At 52.0% G+C, this 18,651-nt stretch overlaps 1 protein-coding gene and 1 long non-coding RNA gene across 2 annotated transcripts in view; both read right to left on the bottom strand.

Moving 5' to 3' along the window:
* The window catches only part of LOC144738349 (uncharacterized), a 236,657-nt gene that overhangs the window by 99,780 nt on the left and 118,226 nt on the right, over window positions 1-18,651 (bottom strand). The gene's annotated exons all lie outside the window — the stretch shown is intronic.
* Window positions 3,256-9,433, bottom strand: LOC144738271 (uncharacterized). The gene is made up of 3 exons (XR_013589212.1): window positions 9,349-9,433; window positions 6,908-7,027; window positions 3,256-5,903 (listed from the first exon to the last, which is right to left on the bottom strand). It is a non-coding gene; the product is annotated as an uncharacterized LOC144738271 (long non-coding RNA).

Genomic DNA, 18,651 nt, shown 5'->3' with positions numbered 1-18,651 from the left:
GATGTCGACGTTGTAGTCGTCGCTGCAGGGGCACCGGAACGCGTAGCTGGTGAACACCTCCTGGCCCACGACCACGATGGTCGAGGCGAGGCCGTTCCACAGCACGCTCTTGCTATTCTTCAGGGGGGAGAAAGCGGCCTTCTGAGACGGAGCCATTGGGCACGACTTCACTGGCCCCGTTGGAGCTGCGGGGTCTCTCTGTGTCTCTGTCTGTCTGTCTCTGTCTGTCTGTCTCTGTCTGTCTCTCTATCTCTGTCTGTCTCTCTATTTCTGTCTGTCTGTCTCTGTCTGTCTGTCTCAGTCTGTCTTTGTCTGTCTCTGTCTGTCTCTCTATCTATGTCTGTCTCTCTCTGTCTGTCTCTATATGTCCCTGTCTGTCTTTGTCTGTCTTTGTCTGTCTGTCTTTGTCTGTGTGTCTCTGTCTGTCTATCTCTGTCTGTCTCTGTCTATCTTTGGCTCTGGCTCTGTCTCTCTGTTTCTCTCAGTCTCCTGGTCTATCTGTCTCAGTCTCCTGGTCTCTCTGTCTCAGTCTCCTGGTCTCTCTTTCTCAGTCTCCTGGTCTCTCTTTCTCAGTCTCCTGGTCTCTCTTTCTCAGTCTCCTGGTCTCTCTGTCCCAGTCTCCTGGTCTCTCTGTCTCAGTCTCCTGGTCTCTCTGTCTCAGTCTCCTGGTCTCTCTGTCTCAGTCTCCTGGTCTCTCTGTCTCAGTCTCCTGGTCTCTCTTTCTCAGTCTCCTGGTCTCTCTGTCTCAGTCTTCTGGTCTCTCTGTCTCAGTCTCCTGGTCTCTCTTTCTCAGTCTCCTGGTCTCTCTGTCTCAGTCTCCTGGTCTCTCTGTCTCAGTCTCCTGGTCTCTCTGTCTCAGTCTCCTGGTCTCTCTGTCTCAGTCTCCTGGTCTCTCTGTCTCAGTCTCCTGGTCTCTCTGTCTCAGTCTCCTGGTCTCTCTGTCTCAGTCTCCTGGTCTCTCTGTCTCAGTCTCCTGGTCTCTCTTTCTCAGTCTCCTGGTCTCTCTTTCTCAGTCTCCTGGTCTCTCTGTCTCAGTCTCCTGGTCTCTCTGTCTCAGTCTCCTGGTCTCTCTGTCTCAGTCTCCTGGTCTCTCTTTCTCAGTCTTCTGGTCTCTCTGTCTCAGTCTCCTGGTCTCTCTGTCTCAGTCTCCTGGTCTCTCTTTCTCAGTCTCCTGGTCTCTCTGTCTCAGTCTCCTGGTCTCTCTTTCTCAGTCTCCTGGTCTCTCTTTCTCAGTCTCCTGGTCTCTCTTTCTCAGTCTTCTGGTCTATCTGTCTCAGTCTCCTGGTCTCTCTGTCTCAGTCTCCTGGTCTCTCTGTCTCAGTCTCCTGGTCTCTCTGTCTCAGTCTCCTGGTCTCTCTTTCTCAGTCTCCTGGTCTCTCTGTCTCAGTCTCCTGGTCTCTCTTTCTCAGTCTCCTGGTCTCTCTGTCTCAGTCTCCTGGTCTCTCTTTCTCAGTCTCCTGGTCTCTCTTTCTCAGTCTCCTGGTCTCTCTGTCTCAGTCTCCTGGTCTCTCTGTCTCAGTCTCCTGGTCTCTCTGTCTCAGTCTCCTGGTCTCTCTGTCTCAGTCTCCTGGTCTCTCTGTCTCAGTCTCCTGGTCTCTCTTTCTCAGTCTCCTGGTCTCTCTGTCTCAGTCTCCTGGTCTCTCTGTCTCAGTCTCCTGGTCTCTCTGTCTCAGTCTCCTGGTCTCTCTGTCTCAGTCTCCTGGTCTCTCTTTCTCAGTCTCCTGGTCTCTCTGTCTCAGTCTCCTGGTCTCTCTTTCTCAGTCTCCTGGTCTCTCTGTCTCAGTCTCCTGGTCTCTCTGTCTCAGTCTCCTGGTCTCTCTGTCTCAGTCTCCTGGTCTCTCTTTCTCAGTCTCCTGGTCTCTCTTTCTCAGTCTTCTGGTCTCTCTGTCTCAGTCTCCTGGTCTCTCTTTCTCAGTCTCCTGGTCTCTCTTTCTCAGTCTTCTGGTCTCTCTGTCTCAGTCTCCTGGTCTCTCTGTCTCAGTCTCCTGGTCTCTCTTTCTCAGTCTCCTGGTCTCTCTGTCTCAGTCTTCTGGTCTCTCTGTCTCAGTCTCCTGGTCTCTCTGTCTCAGTCTCCTGGTCTCTCTTTCTCAGTCTCCTGGTCTCTCTTTCTCAGTCTCCTGGTCTCTCTGTCTCAGTCTCCTGGTCTCTCTGTCTCAGTCTCCTGGTCTCTTTGTCTCAGTCTCCTGGTCTCTCTGTCTCAGTCTCCTGGTCTCTCTTTCTCAGTCTCCTGGTCTCTCTTTCTCAGTCTCCTGGTCTCTCTTTCTCAGTCTCCTGGTCTCTCTGTCTCAGTCTCCTGGTCTCTCTTTCTCAGTCTCCTGGTCTCTCTTTCTCAGTCTCCTGGTCTCTCTTTCTCAGTCTCCTGGTCTCTCTGTCTCAGTCTTCTGGTCTCTCTGTCTCAGTCTCCTGGTCTCTCTGTCTCAGTCTCCTGGTCTCTCTTTCTCAGTCTCCTGGTCTCTCTTTCTCAGTCTCCTGGTCTCTCTTTCTCAGTCTCCTGGTCTCTCTTTCTCAGTCTCCTGGTCTCTCTTTCTCAGTCTTCTGGTCTCTCTGTCTCAGTCTCCTGGTCTCTCTTTCTCAGTCTCCTGGTCTCTCTTTCTCAGTCTCCTGGTCTCTCTGTCTCAGTCTCCTGGTCTCTCTGTCTCAGTCTCCTGGTCTCTCTGTCTCAGTCTTCTGGTCTCTCTGTCTCAGTCTCCTGGTCTCTCTGTCTCAGTCTCCTGGTCTCTCGATCTCTCTCTCTGTCTCTGACTCTGGCTCTCTGACAAGGTGGTAATGGAGTCCGGTTCTCAGGAATGAGGAAACTTGTACGGTGGACGTGGCTATGCAGGCAGAGGTTTTTGCACTTCTCATTTCACAGTCTGAAGATAATCATCCTATTATGTGTGCACCTGTGTGTGTTTGTGTGCGTGTGGGGTGCGACAGGGATGTCGTCTGGCTCTTTAGATCACGTACAGTGAGGGAAAAAAGTATTTGATCCCCTGCTGATTTTGTACGTTTGCCCACTGACAAAGAAATGATCAGTCTATAATTTTAATGGTAGGTTTATTTGAACAGTGAGAGACAGAATAACAACAACAAAATCCAGAAAAACGCATGTCAAAAATGTTATACATTGATTTGCATTTTAATGAGGGAAATAAGTATTTGACCCCCTCTCAATCAAAAAGATTTCTGACTCCCAGGTGTCTTTTATACAGGTAACGAGCTGAGATTAGGAGCACTCCCTTTTAGAGTGTGCTCCTAATATCAGCTCGTTACCTCTGTAGTGGTGATACGCGCTGGGGTAGGGATCGTGTGCCAGCGCGTAGTGATTGGCTGTGTGGGTGGTGACGCGCGCTGACGGTGAAGGATCAGGGGTCAGCGCGGGGTCGTGGGTTATGTGGTGCTGATTGGCTGTGTGCCGGTGACGCGCTTGAGAGGGAGTGATCGGGTGGCAGCGCGGCGTGATTGGTTGGGTAGTGGTAACACGCACTGGGGAAAACGGATCGTAGGAACAGCGCGTCGTGATTGGTTAACTAAGGAGCGATGCTCACGTCGAGGTCCGCATCCGCTCCGTCTCCCGTGAGCGGGGACTATATAAGGTGATGCACACAGGCGCACGGGGAGGGTGTAACCAGCGAAGACTGAAGACGGAGAGGAAGAGATAGGGCCCTGCGGTACCTAGTCCCGCTGTCCTGTAGGGACCGGGACTCTGTGTAACCCAGAGGCGGAATGCAGTGTGAGCATGCAGTGTGTGTAGCCAGAGGCATAGGGTCTACACGAGTCAAGCGAAGTGTGTGTAACCGGAGGCATAGGGTCTACACGAGTCAAGCGAAGTGTGTGTAGCCGGAGGCATAGGGTCTACACGAGCTAAGTGAAGTGTGTGTAGCCAGAGACATAGAGTCTACACGAGTTAAGTGAAGTGTGTAGTCAGAAGAATAGAGACCACACGTTGTGTCGAGACAGTAGTCAGAAGAATAGAGACCACACGTTGTATCGTGACAAGTCAAGATTTCATAAAAAGTGTGTTACCCGTCAAGGAGTTTCCTGCCGTCATTTCCAATACTTCACATGGTTCACACCTCCTCAGAGATCCTGGCTGACAGAGGAGGTGTTTAAGCTGGCTGATAAAAAGCGACAAGCCCACTCCCACCATCTGCATTATCCCACATCAGAGAATGAGGAGGCTTACAAGCAGCTTTCACTCGGAGGTTCGGAGAGCCGTGAGGCGCTGCAAGGATGGGTGGTGGTCGCGGGTTGCTGAGGAGATGGAGTCTGCCTCAGTAGCCCGCGATCACAAATCATCTTTCACTCCATCAAAAAAGTACCTGCAGCGCCACACCTATCACCATCATTCGGGGAAAGAATAGCGAAGCAATCTCTGACCAATAATAGTTTCGCAGATTTTCTGAGCATTTCTGTGAGGTGTTGGGGGAGGAGAAATACATTATCCTGGAAAACATCATGGGGCAAAGTGTGAATGATCTTGCTGAGGCTCAAATATTGGAAGAAGAAGTCACCCCCTGTGAGTGGCTGGCTGAGGTGCCATCTGTTGAGGAAGTACTGAAGGCGATGCAGAGGCTGAGACCAGGAAAGGCACCGGGCAGAGATGATCTCCCAAGCGAAATGCTGAGGGAGGATGGCGTTTGTGCACAGACTGCCCTACATGACATCATAATAACAGTCTGGACCACTGGACAGGTTCGACAGGATTGGAAGGATGCCCTGGTGGTTCCCCTCTTTAAGAAGAGGGACCGCACAGACTGTAACAACTATAGGGGCATCTCACTCCTCAGTGTGCCAGGAAAGGTCGTGGCAACGATAATTCAATATCGGTTTGCCAGGCACACTGAGGAGAGGCTTGCGGAGCCCAAATGCGGTTTCAGGAAAGGGCGGTCCTGCACAGATGCCATATTTTCTGTCTGTCTGCTACAACAGAGGTGTAGGGAATTCCAACAAGATCTACATTCCTGCTTTATTGACCTGGTCAAGGCCTATGATACCATCAGTAGGCCTGGGCTCTGGGTTGTTCTTCATGCGTTCGGAGTCCCTGACTCTCTGCTCATGATCATTACGGACCTTCATGATGGTGAGCGGGCCCGGGTAAAACTACGTGGCTGGGAGTCGGAGATCTAGGCGGTGGTGGTGGTGGTGGTTGTGATGATGATGGAGATGATGATGGTGGTGGTGGTAGTGGTGGTTGTGATGATGATGGAGATGATGGTGGTGGTGGTTGTGATGGAGATGATGGTGGTGGTTGTGATGGAGATGGAGATGATGGTGGTGGTGGTTGTGATGGAGATGATGGTGGTGGTGATGATGGAGATGATGATGGTGATGATGGTGGTGGTAGTGGTGGTAGTGATGATGATGGTGGTGATGATGGTGGTGATGATGGATATGGTGGTGGTGGTGGTGGTGTTGATGATGATGGAGGTGGTGCTGGTGATGATGGTGGTGGTGGTGATGGAGATGATGGTGGTGATGATGGATATGGTGGTGGTGGTGGTGGTGGTGGTGATGATGATGGAGGTGGTGCTGGTGATGATGGTGGTGGTGATGGAGATGATGGTGATGATATTGACGGTCGTTGTGATTATAGTTGTTGTGGTTGTTGTTGGTATTGTTGTGGTGCTTAGTGGTAGTGGTAGTTGTGGTGATTATAGTTGTTGTGGTAGTAGTTGTGGTGATTCTGGTTGTTGTTGTGCTTGTAATCTTATGGATTTGGCGTAGGCTTGAAGCCAGCTGAAGTGGTTATTATCACTATACTCTCCCGGCTTTGAGAAGTCGGCCCAGGTTTTGTGGAAAGACTCCAAATTGATTATTGATCCTTTATTCGAACACTGTTTTTCGAAGAATGTCTGGGCATCCCGCTTGGCGTGTTCCTTTATGAACTCCTTCGCTTGTTCCCTGAACACCTTGCGCTCCTCCTGAGGGCGTGAGAATCAGAAATCTCTACTTTGAATGAAAAATACTCATAGACACACTTAGACTCATGTAGACCCACAGAGACCCACATAGACTTATATAGACCCAGAGACTCACAGAGGCTTATACAGACCCGCAAAGACCCACAGACCCTTATAGAGACCCACACAGACTTATAGAGACCCAGAGACCCATAGAGACATATACAGACCCAGAGACCCACAGACACGTATACAAACCCAGAGCCATAAAGATGATTATACAGATACAGAGACCCACATTGACGTATGGAGAACCACAAGACTTATACAGACTCATAGAGACCCATTGAGCTCCAGAGACTCTTCTAGACCCACAGAGACGTATACAGACCCAGAGACTTACAGAGACTTATACAGACGCAGATACTTATATAGACCCAGAGACCCACAGAGACCCACAGAGTTGTATAGAGAACGACAGAGACTCATACAGACCCATAGAGACCCACTGAGATCCAGAAACTCATATAGACCCAGAGACCCACAGAGATACAGAGACTCATATAGACCCATAGAGATCCACAAAGACTCACTTGACCCACATAATCCCATACTCATAGAGAGCCAAATTAAAACTAAACAACATATTTTATTGTTACCAGGTGAGGCCCACTTAGCTACTGCGTAGCTCTTTGTTCAGAAGCGATCGTGGTATCACAAATGACAGCAGCTCACCAAGTGGCCGGTATCATCATCGCGTGCGAATTTATAGCTGTAGCCACATTGCTCTAAACGCGTGGTGTTGCTGATTTTGAACGTGGAGGGGAAAAACCGGAGGACCTGGAGACAAATCCACGCGGTCACGGAGAGAGAAAGAGAGACGCAAACTGCAATTATACCGCAGCAGCAGGAGCAGTAGGCATAGCCAGGGTCAGGATCGAACCCATGACCTCCTGCACACCAGGCGAGGTAGTCAACATCTTCTACCCAACGAGTTACAGCAGCAACAACAGAGAGGGGAGTACCTGCTGGTACTGATCTCGGAACTGCTTCTCCTTCAGGCTCTTGTAGTAGCGGCATCTGCAGTAGCACACAAACGCCGTCCCCACCAGAATGGACCCAGCGATGAGACCGAAGCCATAAAACTGGAAAGAGAATGATGGGACAAAAGGATCGTGGATTGTGTTATTTTGTCAGTTTCCGGACGCATTGTACATAAGTGTGTGTACGTGTGTACGTGTGTGTATATACGTGTGTGTGTATATGGCGGAGCCAGGAGACTGAATCCTTATCCACGGGGCTCCTTCAGAAACAACAAAAAACTCGAGTGGCCACGTGGAATATTCGAACGCTCACTGCGGAGGAGAGGCTGCCACTCCTCTGTCGGGATCTGGACTGGTACCGCCTGGATCTCTGTGGTATTCAGGAGGTCCGGTGGACTGGCTCTGGCTCTGTCACCATGAGGGGTGGACAGTCCTCTGCTCGGGGCAGGAGACTGCCAAACAATAGGGAGTGGCTCTTCTTCTGAACAAAATAATTAAGGGGGCGTGGAAGCGTGGTGGTGAGGTGTGGGAAGCTGTAAGCCCCAGGATACTTTGGGCTCGCCTTCCTATCAACGGGAGGTGAGGAGTGGTGGTCGTGGTTACTTATGCCCCCACCGAAGACGAACATCCGTGGAGGGATGCAGGCAAAGCCGATGAGTCAGATGCCTTCTATGACCTCCTGTCACAGGTGCTGGCTAAAGTGGCCCTTGGGATAGAGTCATCTTGTTGATTGACTTAAATGCCCAAATGGGTCATGATGCTGGCATCTGGGCTGGAGTGATTGGAAGGCATGGGCCAGATTAGCTCAATAGTAACGGTAGGAGGCTGCTAGATTTTTGGGCAACCCATGGGCTTGTAATTACCAACATGCTGTTCCGGCACCGGCGCATCCACGCAACATCATGGATGCATGCAGGGTCCAAGCAAGAACCTCTGCTGGACTACATAGTGACAGAACAGTGGATGCGGGCCCATGACTTTAACACCAGTTTCTACCGTGGATCTGATCTGCCCACTGACCATCGACTTTTCATCTGTAAGATGCGCCTGCCATTCTTCCACTCCGGTGGTGGGTGTACACCCAGGACCCCATTCCAACCCACAGTAACCTGGTCTCAGCTAGCTGATGATAGTTGCAAGCGAAAATTTAATCATCGCTTGCAGCTGGGGTTGGCATCGTCCCCCACTCCTACAGTTGTCGAGAGTAAATGGGTGAGATTTAGGACTGTGACTCAGGCAGCTGCAATGGCTGCTTTAGGTACGCGGTCAAGACCTCCCGAGAGACTCTGGCTGACAGAGGAGGTGTTCAGGTGCCTGAGAAAAAGCGACAGGCCCACTCTCATAGGCTACAGCATCCCACGTCGGAGAATGAGTAGGCTTACCACAGCCTACCCTCGGAGGTTTGGAGAGCCGTGAGGCGCTACAAGGATGGGTGGTGGTCGTGGGTTGCTGATGAGATGGAATCTGCCTCAATGGCCCGCGATCACAAATCGCTCTTTAATTCCATCAACAAATTAACCTGAATCGCCACACCTATTACCATCATCATGGGGAGCAGTGCTGAGTCTATGGGTGGCAGTGCTGAGTCTATGGGTGACAGTGCTGTCTATGGGTGAAAGTGCTGAGTCTATGGGTGGCAGTGCTGAGTCTATGGGTGACAGTGCTGAGTATATGGGTGACAGTGCTGTCTATGGGTGAAAGTGCTGAGTCTATGGGTGGCAGTGCTGAGTCTATGGGTGACAGTGCTGAGTCTATGGGTGACAGTGCTGAGTCTATGGGTGGCAGTGCTGAGTCTATGGGTGGCAGTGCTGAGTCTGTGGGTGACAGTGCTGAGTCTGTGGGTGACAGTGCTGAGTCTGTGGGTGGCAGTGCTGAGTCTATGGGTGACAGTGCTGTCTATGGGTGAAAGTGCTGAGTCTATGGGTGGCAGTGCTGAGTCTATGGGTGACAGTCCTGAGTCTATGGGTGACAGTGCTGAGTCTATGGGTGACAGTGCTGAGTCTATGGGTGGCAGTGCTGAGTCTATGGGTGACAGTGCTGAGTCTATGGGTGACAGTCCTGAGTCTATGGGTGACAGTGCTGAGTCTATGGGTGACAGTCCTGAGTCTATGGGTGACAGTCCTGAGTCTATGGGTGACAGTGCTGAGTCTATGGGTGACAGTCCTGAGTCTATGGGTGACAGTGCTGAGTCTATGGGTGACAGTGCTGAGTCTATGGGTGGCAGTGCTGAGTCTGTCGGTGACAGTGCTGAGTCTGTGGGTGACAGTGCTGAGTCTATGGGTGGCAGTGCTGAGTCTATGGGTGACAGTGCTGAGTCTGTGGGTGGCAGTGCTGAGTCTATGGGTGACAGTGCTGAGTCTATGGGTGACAGTGCTGAGTCTGTGGGTGGCAGTGCTGAGTCTATGAGGTGCCACGCGCCTCACCTGAGACAAGGTGTGGAGCCAGTTGTTGACCTTTTCGCGTATCGGTTTAGCTTCTTCTTCGCTGATGTTCGCGTGCAGCTGAATGTCCGTGCAGGGGATGCGAGCCAACACCTCCTGCACGTTCAGCTCCTCGCTCAGGAGGTCCTTGCCGGCCCAGGTGCTCCCGCTGTAGGCGCAGGCCACGTAGTCTCCCGTCAGCAGCGCAACGCTCACCCACACTATGGGGGCGATCAGCGCCTTGGCCAACATCGGCCAGAAGCAGCGTTGGGAGCAGTGGCAGCTCTTGTCAGCTGCTTCTCCTGCGCCAGCGTTGGTCTCATCTCCTCCAGTAACAGCGGGCTGGGGGTGCTCCACCTGCACAACTTTGGGGGCAGCAACTTCTGCACCATTGACGCGGGCAGCCTCTCCTCTGGGGCAGCAGCCGGTCACCGCCTTCCAGGTATCGGGTTGCAGCAGGAATCCGAAGCAGAGGAGAACGGCGGCCGGGACGATGAAGACCACGGCGACGATGGCGACGTTGTAGCCATCGATGCAGGGGCACCGGAACGCGTAGTTGGTGAACACCTCCTGGCCCACCACCACGAGGGCCGAGACGAGGCCGTTCCACACCGCGAGCTTCCACACCTTCAGGAGGGTGAAAGCGGTCTTCAGAGACGGAGCCATGGGCATGGCGTTGGAGCTGCGGGGACAGTCTCTGTCTGTCTCTGTCTGTCTGTCTCTGTCTCTCTCTGTCTGTCTCTCTCTCAGTCTCCTGGTCTCTTTCTCTGTCTCTCTCAGTCTCCTGGTCTCTCGATCTCTCTCTGTTCGATTCTCAGGAATGAGTAAACTTGCACGGTGGACGTGGCCGTGTGGGCAGAGGTTTTTTTCACTTCTCATTTCATAATCTGAGCGAATAAACATCCTGGTACGTGTGAACCTGTGAGTGTCTGTACCTGGGTGTGTCTGTACATCTGTGTGTGTGTCTGTGTGTGTGTGTGAGCGGTAGTGTAGCGGTTAGCGCTACGAACCTGGCGACCCGAGTTCGATTACTGCTCACGGCCAACACCAGTGACGATTATCTGAACCGGTCCTGTACCTCCCCTAGGTTGACTCGGCCTTAAATGAGTACCTGGTGCGACGTGTAAACATCACCACTGGGGAGACTAAGGCGGCAAAGCGTGTTTCTGACCACCTACCCCCTCGTGTGCCGTGCTGGCTTTCATGGGTGCTGCTCACTAATAGCACTTACCCCTACAGTCTCTTAAAGCTACACGGGGGATCTTTGTCTGTGTGTATGAGTGTGTGTGTCTGTGTGTGTGTGTCTGTGAGTGTGTCTGTGGAAGAAGAAGTCACCCCCTGTGAGTGGCTGGCTGAGGTGCCATCTGTTGAAGTACTGAAGGCGATCCAGAGTCTGAGACCAGGAAAGGCACCTGGCAGAGATTATCTCCCATTCAAAATGCTGAGGGAGGGTGGCGTTTATGCGCAGACTGCCCTACATGACATCATAACAACAGTCTGGACCACTGGATTGGAAGGATGTTCTGGTGGTCCCCCTCTTTAAGAAGGGGGACCGCACAGACTGTTACAACTACAGGGGCATCTCACTCCTCAGTGTGCCGGGAAAGGTCCTGGCAAGGATTATTCAACATCGCCTTGCCAGGCACGTTGAGCAGAGGCTTGTGGAGCCCCAATGCGCTTTGAAGAAAGGGCGGTCCTGGACAGATCCCATATTTTCTGTCCGTCTGCTACAACAGAGGTGCTTTATGGACCTGGTCAAGGCCTATAATAACATCAGTAGACCTGGGCTCTGGGTTGTTCTTCATGCTTTCGGAGTACCTGGCCCTCTGCTCACGATCATTAAGGAACTTCATGATGGTGAACAGGCCCGGGTAAAACTACGTGGCCGGGAGTCGGAGCCATTCCCTGTTCACCTTGGGGTGCGACAGGGATGTCCTCTGGCTCCCACATTATTTAACATCTATTTTGACCACGTAGTTCGTGAAGCCTTCAATAGCTGTACCGGGGGAATTTCCATTTGGTACAGTTATAATGGGAGGCTGATCGATGCCCGGGTGCGGTTAAGGGATGGCTCCCTATTGGTCAACCACGTTATGTATGCCGATGATTTGGTAATTGCTGCTCATTCAGAGGAGGAGTTAGAGATGATTCTGCTGAAATTGGAACGTGCCACTAAGAGGTGGGGCCTTACCATCAGCCCCACCAAAACTAAGCACCTGCCTGGGTATTTTGTACCATCGGACAATAACCCCCCCACAACTCCCAATCGGTGATGGGGCAGTTGTGGAGAGAGTGGAGAGTTTCCCATACCTGGGCAGTGTGCTCATGGCTGGCTCCGGTCTAACAGCAGAGGTCTCACTCCGAATCAGTCGAGCGGCAATATCTTTTCATCGGTTGCGTAACGCTGTGTGGAAGCTACCTGGTCTGTCGCTCCGCACGAAGCTTCAGGTCTTCTCGGCCACGGTCATTCCCTCCCTTCTCTATGCTTGCAAAACGTGCCCCCCCCCCCCTAATGGAGCATCTTTGCCGATTAGAAACATTCAGGCTGGCCGGCCTACGATCCATCCTGGGTTTAAACAAGCTGGATTGTGTGAGGAGCTCACAAATCCTTGAAAGATCTGGGCAAAGTCTCATCGGTGAGCTCCTCCGGCAGGCAAAGCTGCGTTGGCTGAGTCATGTAGCCCGTATGCCCAGCCACCGCATGCCTAAAGAGCTTTTGTTCGGCCGGATCGAGGGGCCTAAACGGGCGCGGCACGGGCGAAAGAAGAGATGGAGTGATGTGGTACAGGAGGACGTGGAGCTGAGTGGACCTGCCGATGACTGGTACCAGCGGTGTCAAGATCGGCCTCTGCGGAGGAGGCTCGTGAAGGACGCTACAGGGCAATTGGAGGCAGTAGCCCTCCAACAACAACGGAGGGCGGAGGAGCGACGCTCACAACAACGAGCGGAGTGTCGTGTGGCTAAAGCGCAGCGAGTTGGCACAGTAGGGGGCACAGGTGGTGCATCAGCCAGTCATCTCGGTCATCTCAGTCAGTCGACCTGTAGCACCTGGGTCTGCCCCATGACCTCCTGCCAGCGGGCATTCGACACTTCACGTGGCCTCAAGGTGCACATGGCCTGGCACAAGCGTCGTGGTGATGTCACCGCCACTTATTGGCGAATGGCGGTTGTTGTTGTGTGGGGAACGGTAGTGCAGTGATAATTGTTTATTTACTCTTTCATCTGGCAACAAAAATGACACCTTTTTTACAAGGAGTCGTGCTTGCATTGACCACAATACCTGCGGTCGGAATGCAAACAAAAAACACAACTCTGATAATGTATGCACTGTCCTTGAAAACTACGTGGCTGGGAGTCGGAGGCGAAGGTGGTGATGATGATGGAGATGATGGTGATGGAGACTATGGTGGTGATGATGATGGAAATGATGCTGGTGGTGTTGGTGGTGATGGTGTTGATGGTGGTGGTGATGGAGATAATGGTGGTGGTGTTAGTGGTGGTGGTGATGATGGTGGTAGTAATGATGGTGGTGGTGGTGGTAATGCTGATGGAGATAATGTTGGTGGTGTTGGTGGTGATAGAGATGATGGTGGTGGTGATGGTGGTGGTCATGATGGAGATGATGGTAGTGGTGGTAGTGATGATGGTGGTGATGGAGATGATGGAGATGATATTGATGGTCGTTGTGATTATGGTTGTTGTGGTTCATGTTGATATTGTTGTGGTGCTTAGTGGTAGTTGTGGTGATGATGGTTGTTGTGGTGATGGTTGTTGTTGTTGTTCTTGTGATATGGCGTAGATTTGAAGCCTGCTGAAGTGTATATCATCAGTGTACTCTCCCAGCTTTGAGATGTCGGCCCAGGTTTTGTGGAAAGAGTCCAATGTGTTAGCAGAAAACTGTTCTCCAATCTTCACGAAGAATGTCTGGGCATCCTGCTCGGCGTGTTTCTTTATGAACTTCTCCGCTTCTTCCTTGAACACCGTGCGCTCCACCTGAGGACGCGAGAATCAGAAATCTCCGCCTTGAATGAAAAGTACTCAGAGACCAACAAGAGATCCACATAAACTGACGTAGACCAACAGAGGCCCACAGAGACTTGTACAGACTCAGAGACTCACATAGGCTTATACAGACCCAGAGACTTACAGAGAACCATAGAGACTTATACAAACTCAGAAACTCTCAGAGGCTTATACAGACCCAGATACTTACAGAGACCCACAGAGACCCATAGAGACCGACAAAAATGCACACAGACTTATACAGACCCAAAAACTCACAGAGGCTTATACAGACCCATAGAGACCCACAGAGACTCATATAGACCCACAGAGACCTACAAAGCTCCATATACTCAGATCGACCCATAGAGACCCACACAGATCCAGATACTCATATAGACCAATAGAGACCCACAGATATCCAGAGACTCATATACAACCATAGACACCCACATAGATCCAGAAACTCATAGACCCATAGAGACCCGCAAAGATCCAGAAACTCATAAAGACCCATAGAGACCCACAGAGATACAGAGACTCAAATAGACCCATCGAGACCCACAGAGACCCACAGCGATCCAGAGACTCATATAAACCCATAGAGACCCACAGAGATCCAGAGACTCATAAAGACCCATAGAGACCCACAGAGATACAGAGACTCATATACACCCGTAGAGACCCACAAAGACAATCATCACACAGAGTCCCATACTCATAGAGATCTAAATTTAAACTTAACATATTTTATTGTTACCAGGTGAGGCCCACTTAGCTACTGCGTAGCTCTTTGTTCAGAAGCGATCGTGGCTATCACAAATGACAGTAGCTCACCAAGTGGCCGGTATCATCATCGCGTGCGAATTTATAGCTGCAGCCACAATGCTCTAAACGCGTGGTGTTGTTGACTCTGAACGTGGAGGGGAAAACCTAGAGGACTTGGAGACAAATCCACGCGGCCACGGGAGAGAAAGAGAGACGCAGACTCCAATTATACCGCAGCAGCAGCATCAGTGCAGCGGCGGGCATCGTCAGGGTCAGGATCGAACCCACGACTTCCTGTGTACCAGGCGAGGTCGTCAACATCTTCTACCAAATAAGTTACAGCAGCAACAACAGAGAGGGGAGTACCTGCCGGTACTGATCCCGGAACTGCTGCTCCTTCAGGCTCCTGTTTGAGCAGCATCTGCTGCCGCACACAATCGCTGTCCCCACCAGAATGGACACAGCGATGAGACTGAAGCCAGACAACTGGAAAGAGAACGAAGGGACAAAAGGGTCGTGGATTGTGTTATTTTGTCACTTTCCGGGCGCATTGTACGTACGTGTGTGTACGACATACCTTACCATCAGCCCCACCAAAACTAAGCACCTGCCTGGGTATTTGTACCATCGGACACTCCACCCCCAGAACTCCCAATCGGTGATGGGGCAGTAGTGGAGAGAGTGGAGAGTTTCCCATACCTGGGCAGTGTGCTCATGACCGGCTCTGGTTTGACAGCAGAGGTCTCGCTCCGAATTAGTCGAGCGGCATTATCTTTTAATCGGTTGCATAACGCTGTGTGGAAGCTACCTGGTCTTGTGGGGGCTACTGCCCCCCGATTCCTCTCTGTGAGACATAACTCTCGGCTGGCCCCTCAGCCACTTTGTCCATTCAAATACCTTACCCGTGCCTTCCCTCACACAGCCCCGCGCAGCAATCACACGCTCTGAACGGGGGGTCAGGGGTCGGAGGGCGAATGACGTTGCTCGCACACGCGCGGCCGCCGCGAGCGGGTGATAACGCTCGTTTAAAGGGGCCGTGGAACAGGTGTGAGCCCTCACGCACTCACGCAGCACGCGTCTCCACAGCGACAGAACGGCGCGTGTACCCGCGGAAACAACGACCACCCACGTTACGAGCGCACACCCGTGGAGCACTGACTACACACGCTGTGAGCGTACGTACACACAGCACCACGCGCTTTTACACGCTCGTCGAAACCACACGAGGTTGCGATTAGTTATTCATGATTTATTACCGGCCGACTATGATTCACTGTTGGGTCAGTAGGGATCGGCAAGGCAGGCTTACGCTATTTTTCGATGGTCGGTACCCGATCAATCTAATTTGATGGGCTCTAAGCTGTTTTGGTTTATTTAGACTCAATCCAAATACTCTTTTATCTCTTACTCACGGTTAGATGTGCACGGCGCTCCAGTGGTCTCGTCCTCGCTGCCCACCTCGACGCGTCACACGGACGTTCGAGTGGCCGAGCTGGAGACCCTCCCGAGGGCTGACTTCTGGAGCAAGAGCACCTTTTACCTCTCTGCGCCCGCCTTTTATCCTTAACCTACATCAAAGAACGCCGACCCGAGCGCCTTCTCAGCCAATCAGGTCGCCACGCCCATTCAGCCGCATTCCCGGTTTCCCTAACAATGGGTCCCCCGCCGATTGCGGCGCCGGCGGTGATCCACGGGCCCCTTTGCTATGCTAATCAGCCGCGGTTTCCGTAACAAAGGCTCGCCGCGGGCTGCTGCGCGGCGGCGGTCCCCGCGCACACCCGCTATGCCAATCAGCCGCCCCCCCCCCCCCTGGCTTCCCCTTCGCTCGTGACTGTGGACCCCTGCCTGCCTTGCCGATACGTGTGTGGGGGTGCGTTTCAACCGTGGTGGCTGGACAGCTCCCCGCCGTGACCATGTAATCTCAACCCGGGTCACAGCGCCGCGATGCGAATTAGCATCGGGGGAGGTCGCCCAATTCCTCGGCCACAGGAAACCGTGAAGATTATCCCTATGAGGGCTTTTCGGGTGAAAACCTGCCTTCCAGGTGACCTCCCCTCGGAGCTCTATGGGGGGAAGTGCGTGCGGGTGTGTTCATGTGGGGGGCGGTGAGGGGGGAGCGGGGTCGGCCCGTCGCTTGGTGGTGGCGAGGTCATAGATGGGGCGCCCGCCGAGCGGCTTCACGGCGGCGGCATCACAGTCTCTCACTCCGCACGAAGCTTCAGGTCTTCTCGGCCACGGTCATTCCTTCCCTTCTCTATGCTTGCGAAACGTGGACCCCCTAATGGAGCATCTTCGCCGGTTGAAAACATTTAGGCTGGCCTGCCTACGATCCATCCTGGGTTTAACCTGCAGGCTGGATTGTGTGAGGAGCTCACAAATCCTTGAAGATCTGGACAAAGTACCATCGGTGAGCTCCTCTGGCAGTAAAGGCTGCGTTAGCTGGGTCATGTAGCCCGCATGCCCGGCCACCGCATGCCTAAACAGCTTTTGTTCAGAAGGATCGAGGGGGCTAAACGGGCGCGGCACGGGCTAGAGAAGAGATGGAGTGATGTGGTACAGGAGGACGTCGAGCTGAGTGGACTTGCCGATGACCGGTACCAGCGGTGTCACGTTCGGCCTCTGTGGAGAAGCAGGCTCGTGAAGGACGCTGCTGGGCATTTGGAGGCAGTCGCCCTCTAAAAACAACGGAGGGTGGAGGAGCGACACTCACAACAACGAGCGGAACGCCGGGTGGCTAAAGCACAGCAAGTTGGCACAGTAGGGGGCACAGGTGGTGCATCAGCCAGTCATCTCAGTCAGTCGACCCGTGGCACCTGGGTCTGCATCGTGACCTCCTGCCAGCAGGCGTTCGACACTTCACGTGGCCTCAAGGTGCACATGGCCTGGCACAAGTGTCGTGGTGATGTCACCGCCACTTAGTGGCGAATGGCAGTTGTTGTGGTGTACGTGTGTGTGTGTGTATTTGTGTATGCGTGTGTGTATGTATCTTTGTCTTTGTGTAAATAAAAATCTAATTAAACTTGTGCCGGAGGCCCCAGGGGGACAGGCATCCTCCAGAAACAACAAAAAACCACTATGGGTGGCTACGTGGAATGTTAAAACGCTCACTGCGGAGGAGAGGCTGCCACTCCTCTGTTGGGAGCTGGAGCGGTACTGCCTGGATCTCTGTGGTATTCAGGAGGTCCGGTGGTTCGGCTATGGCTCCTGTCACCATGAGGGGTGGACAGTCCTCTACTCGGGGCAGGAGACTGCCAAACAACAGGCAGTGGCTCTTCTTCTGAACAAAAGAATGAAGGGGGCGTGGGAGCATGGCGGTGAGGTGTAGAAAGCTGTAAGCCCCAGACTACTTTGGGCTCGCATATCCATCAACGGAAGACAAACATCAGTGGAGGGATGCAGACAAGGACGATTTGTCAGATGCCTTCTATGACCTCCTGTCACAGGTGCTAGCTAATGTGGCCCCTCGGGATAGAGTCATCCTGTTGGGTGACTTCAATGCCCGAGTTGGTCATGATGCTGGCACCTGGGCTGGAGTGATTGGAAGGCATGGGCCAGATCAGCTCCATAACAACGGTAGGAGGCTGCTAGATTTTTGTGCAGCCCATGGGCTTGTAATCTCCAACACGCTGTTCCGGCATCGGCGCATCTACACAACATCATAAATGCATGCCGGGTCCAAGCAATAACATCTGCTGGACCACGTAGTGACGGAACAGCGGATGTGGGTCCATGTCCTTGACACCAGGACCTACCGTGGAGCTGATGGCGCCCACTGACCATCAACTTGTCATCTGTAAGATGCGCCTGCCATCCTTCCACTCCGGTGGTGGGTGTTTTCAGTTTTCAGTTTCATTGATTTGGAATAACCCTGTGAGCCATTCGGCTCTTGATTAGGGTGCAACCGCAACAAACAATCAAATAACAAGATACATTTAAAATTTACTGCACGCAAATTTAAACATCCCTTACAAAAACAATAAAATCTTCCTGAAAAAGCACCATTTGTTCATGCTGCGTACTAAACTGTGCAAAAAAAATCCCATTTTGATGTTAGATCACAATAACAATCAAAATACAATTTAGATTAAAATTCAAGTCTAACTCTATACTACATCAAAAAATCTGGCTAAACTAAACTTTTCTATAAATTACTAAAATAATGCTATAGAAACAATGTAACAGTGATCATAAGAAATGTGATTGAAAGTTAACAATAGCGACACACATACCATATATTACTAAACCTAGCATCCTTCGCTAGCTGCATGAGTCAATCCATAATAGCAGGAGTAACAATAGTAGAAGCAACACACTATAATCAAAATACATGATAATTTCTCGCATTGGTCATCTATAGCTATAGATTTGATTTCAGGCCTCTGTATAGCAGTGGCAGCTAGGGTTGTACGACTCCTCTAGAACAGTTTTGAGTGATGGTCTTGTAGGTAGTGATCCAAGCTGGAGTTTATTGGCGATAGCATTCCAGACCCTGGGGGCATCTATAGCAAAAGCCCTTCCTCCAGTATTTGTACGACA

The sequence above is a fragment of the Lampetra planeri genome, chromosome 81 (assembly GCF_965212315.1).
Source record: "Lampetra planeri chromosome 81, kcLamPlan1.2.h2, whole genome shotgun sequence".
Lineage (NCBI taxonomy): Eukaryota > Metazoa > Chordata > Hyperoartia > Petromyzontiformes > Petromyzontidae > Lampetra > Lampetra planeri.
Note: the sequence above shows the minus strand (reverse complement) of the source record. Positions and strands in the feature narration are given on the sequence as shown.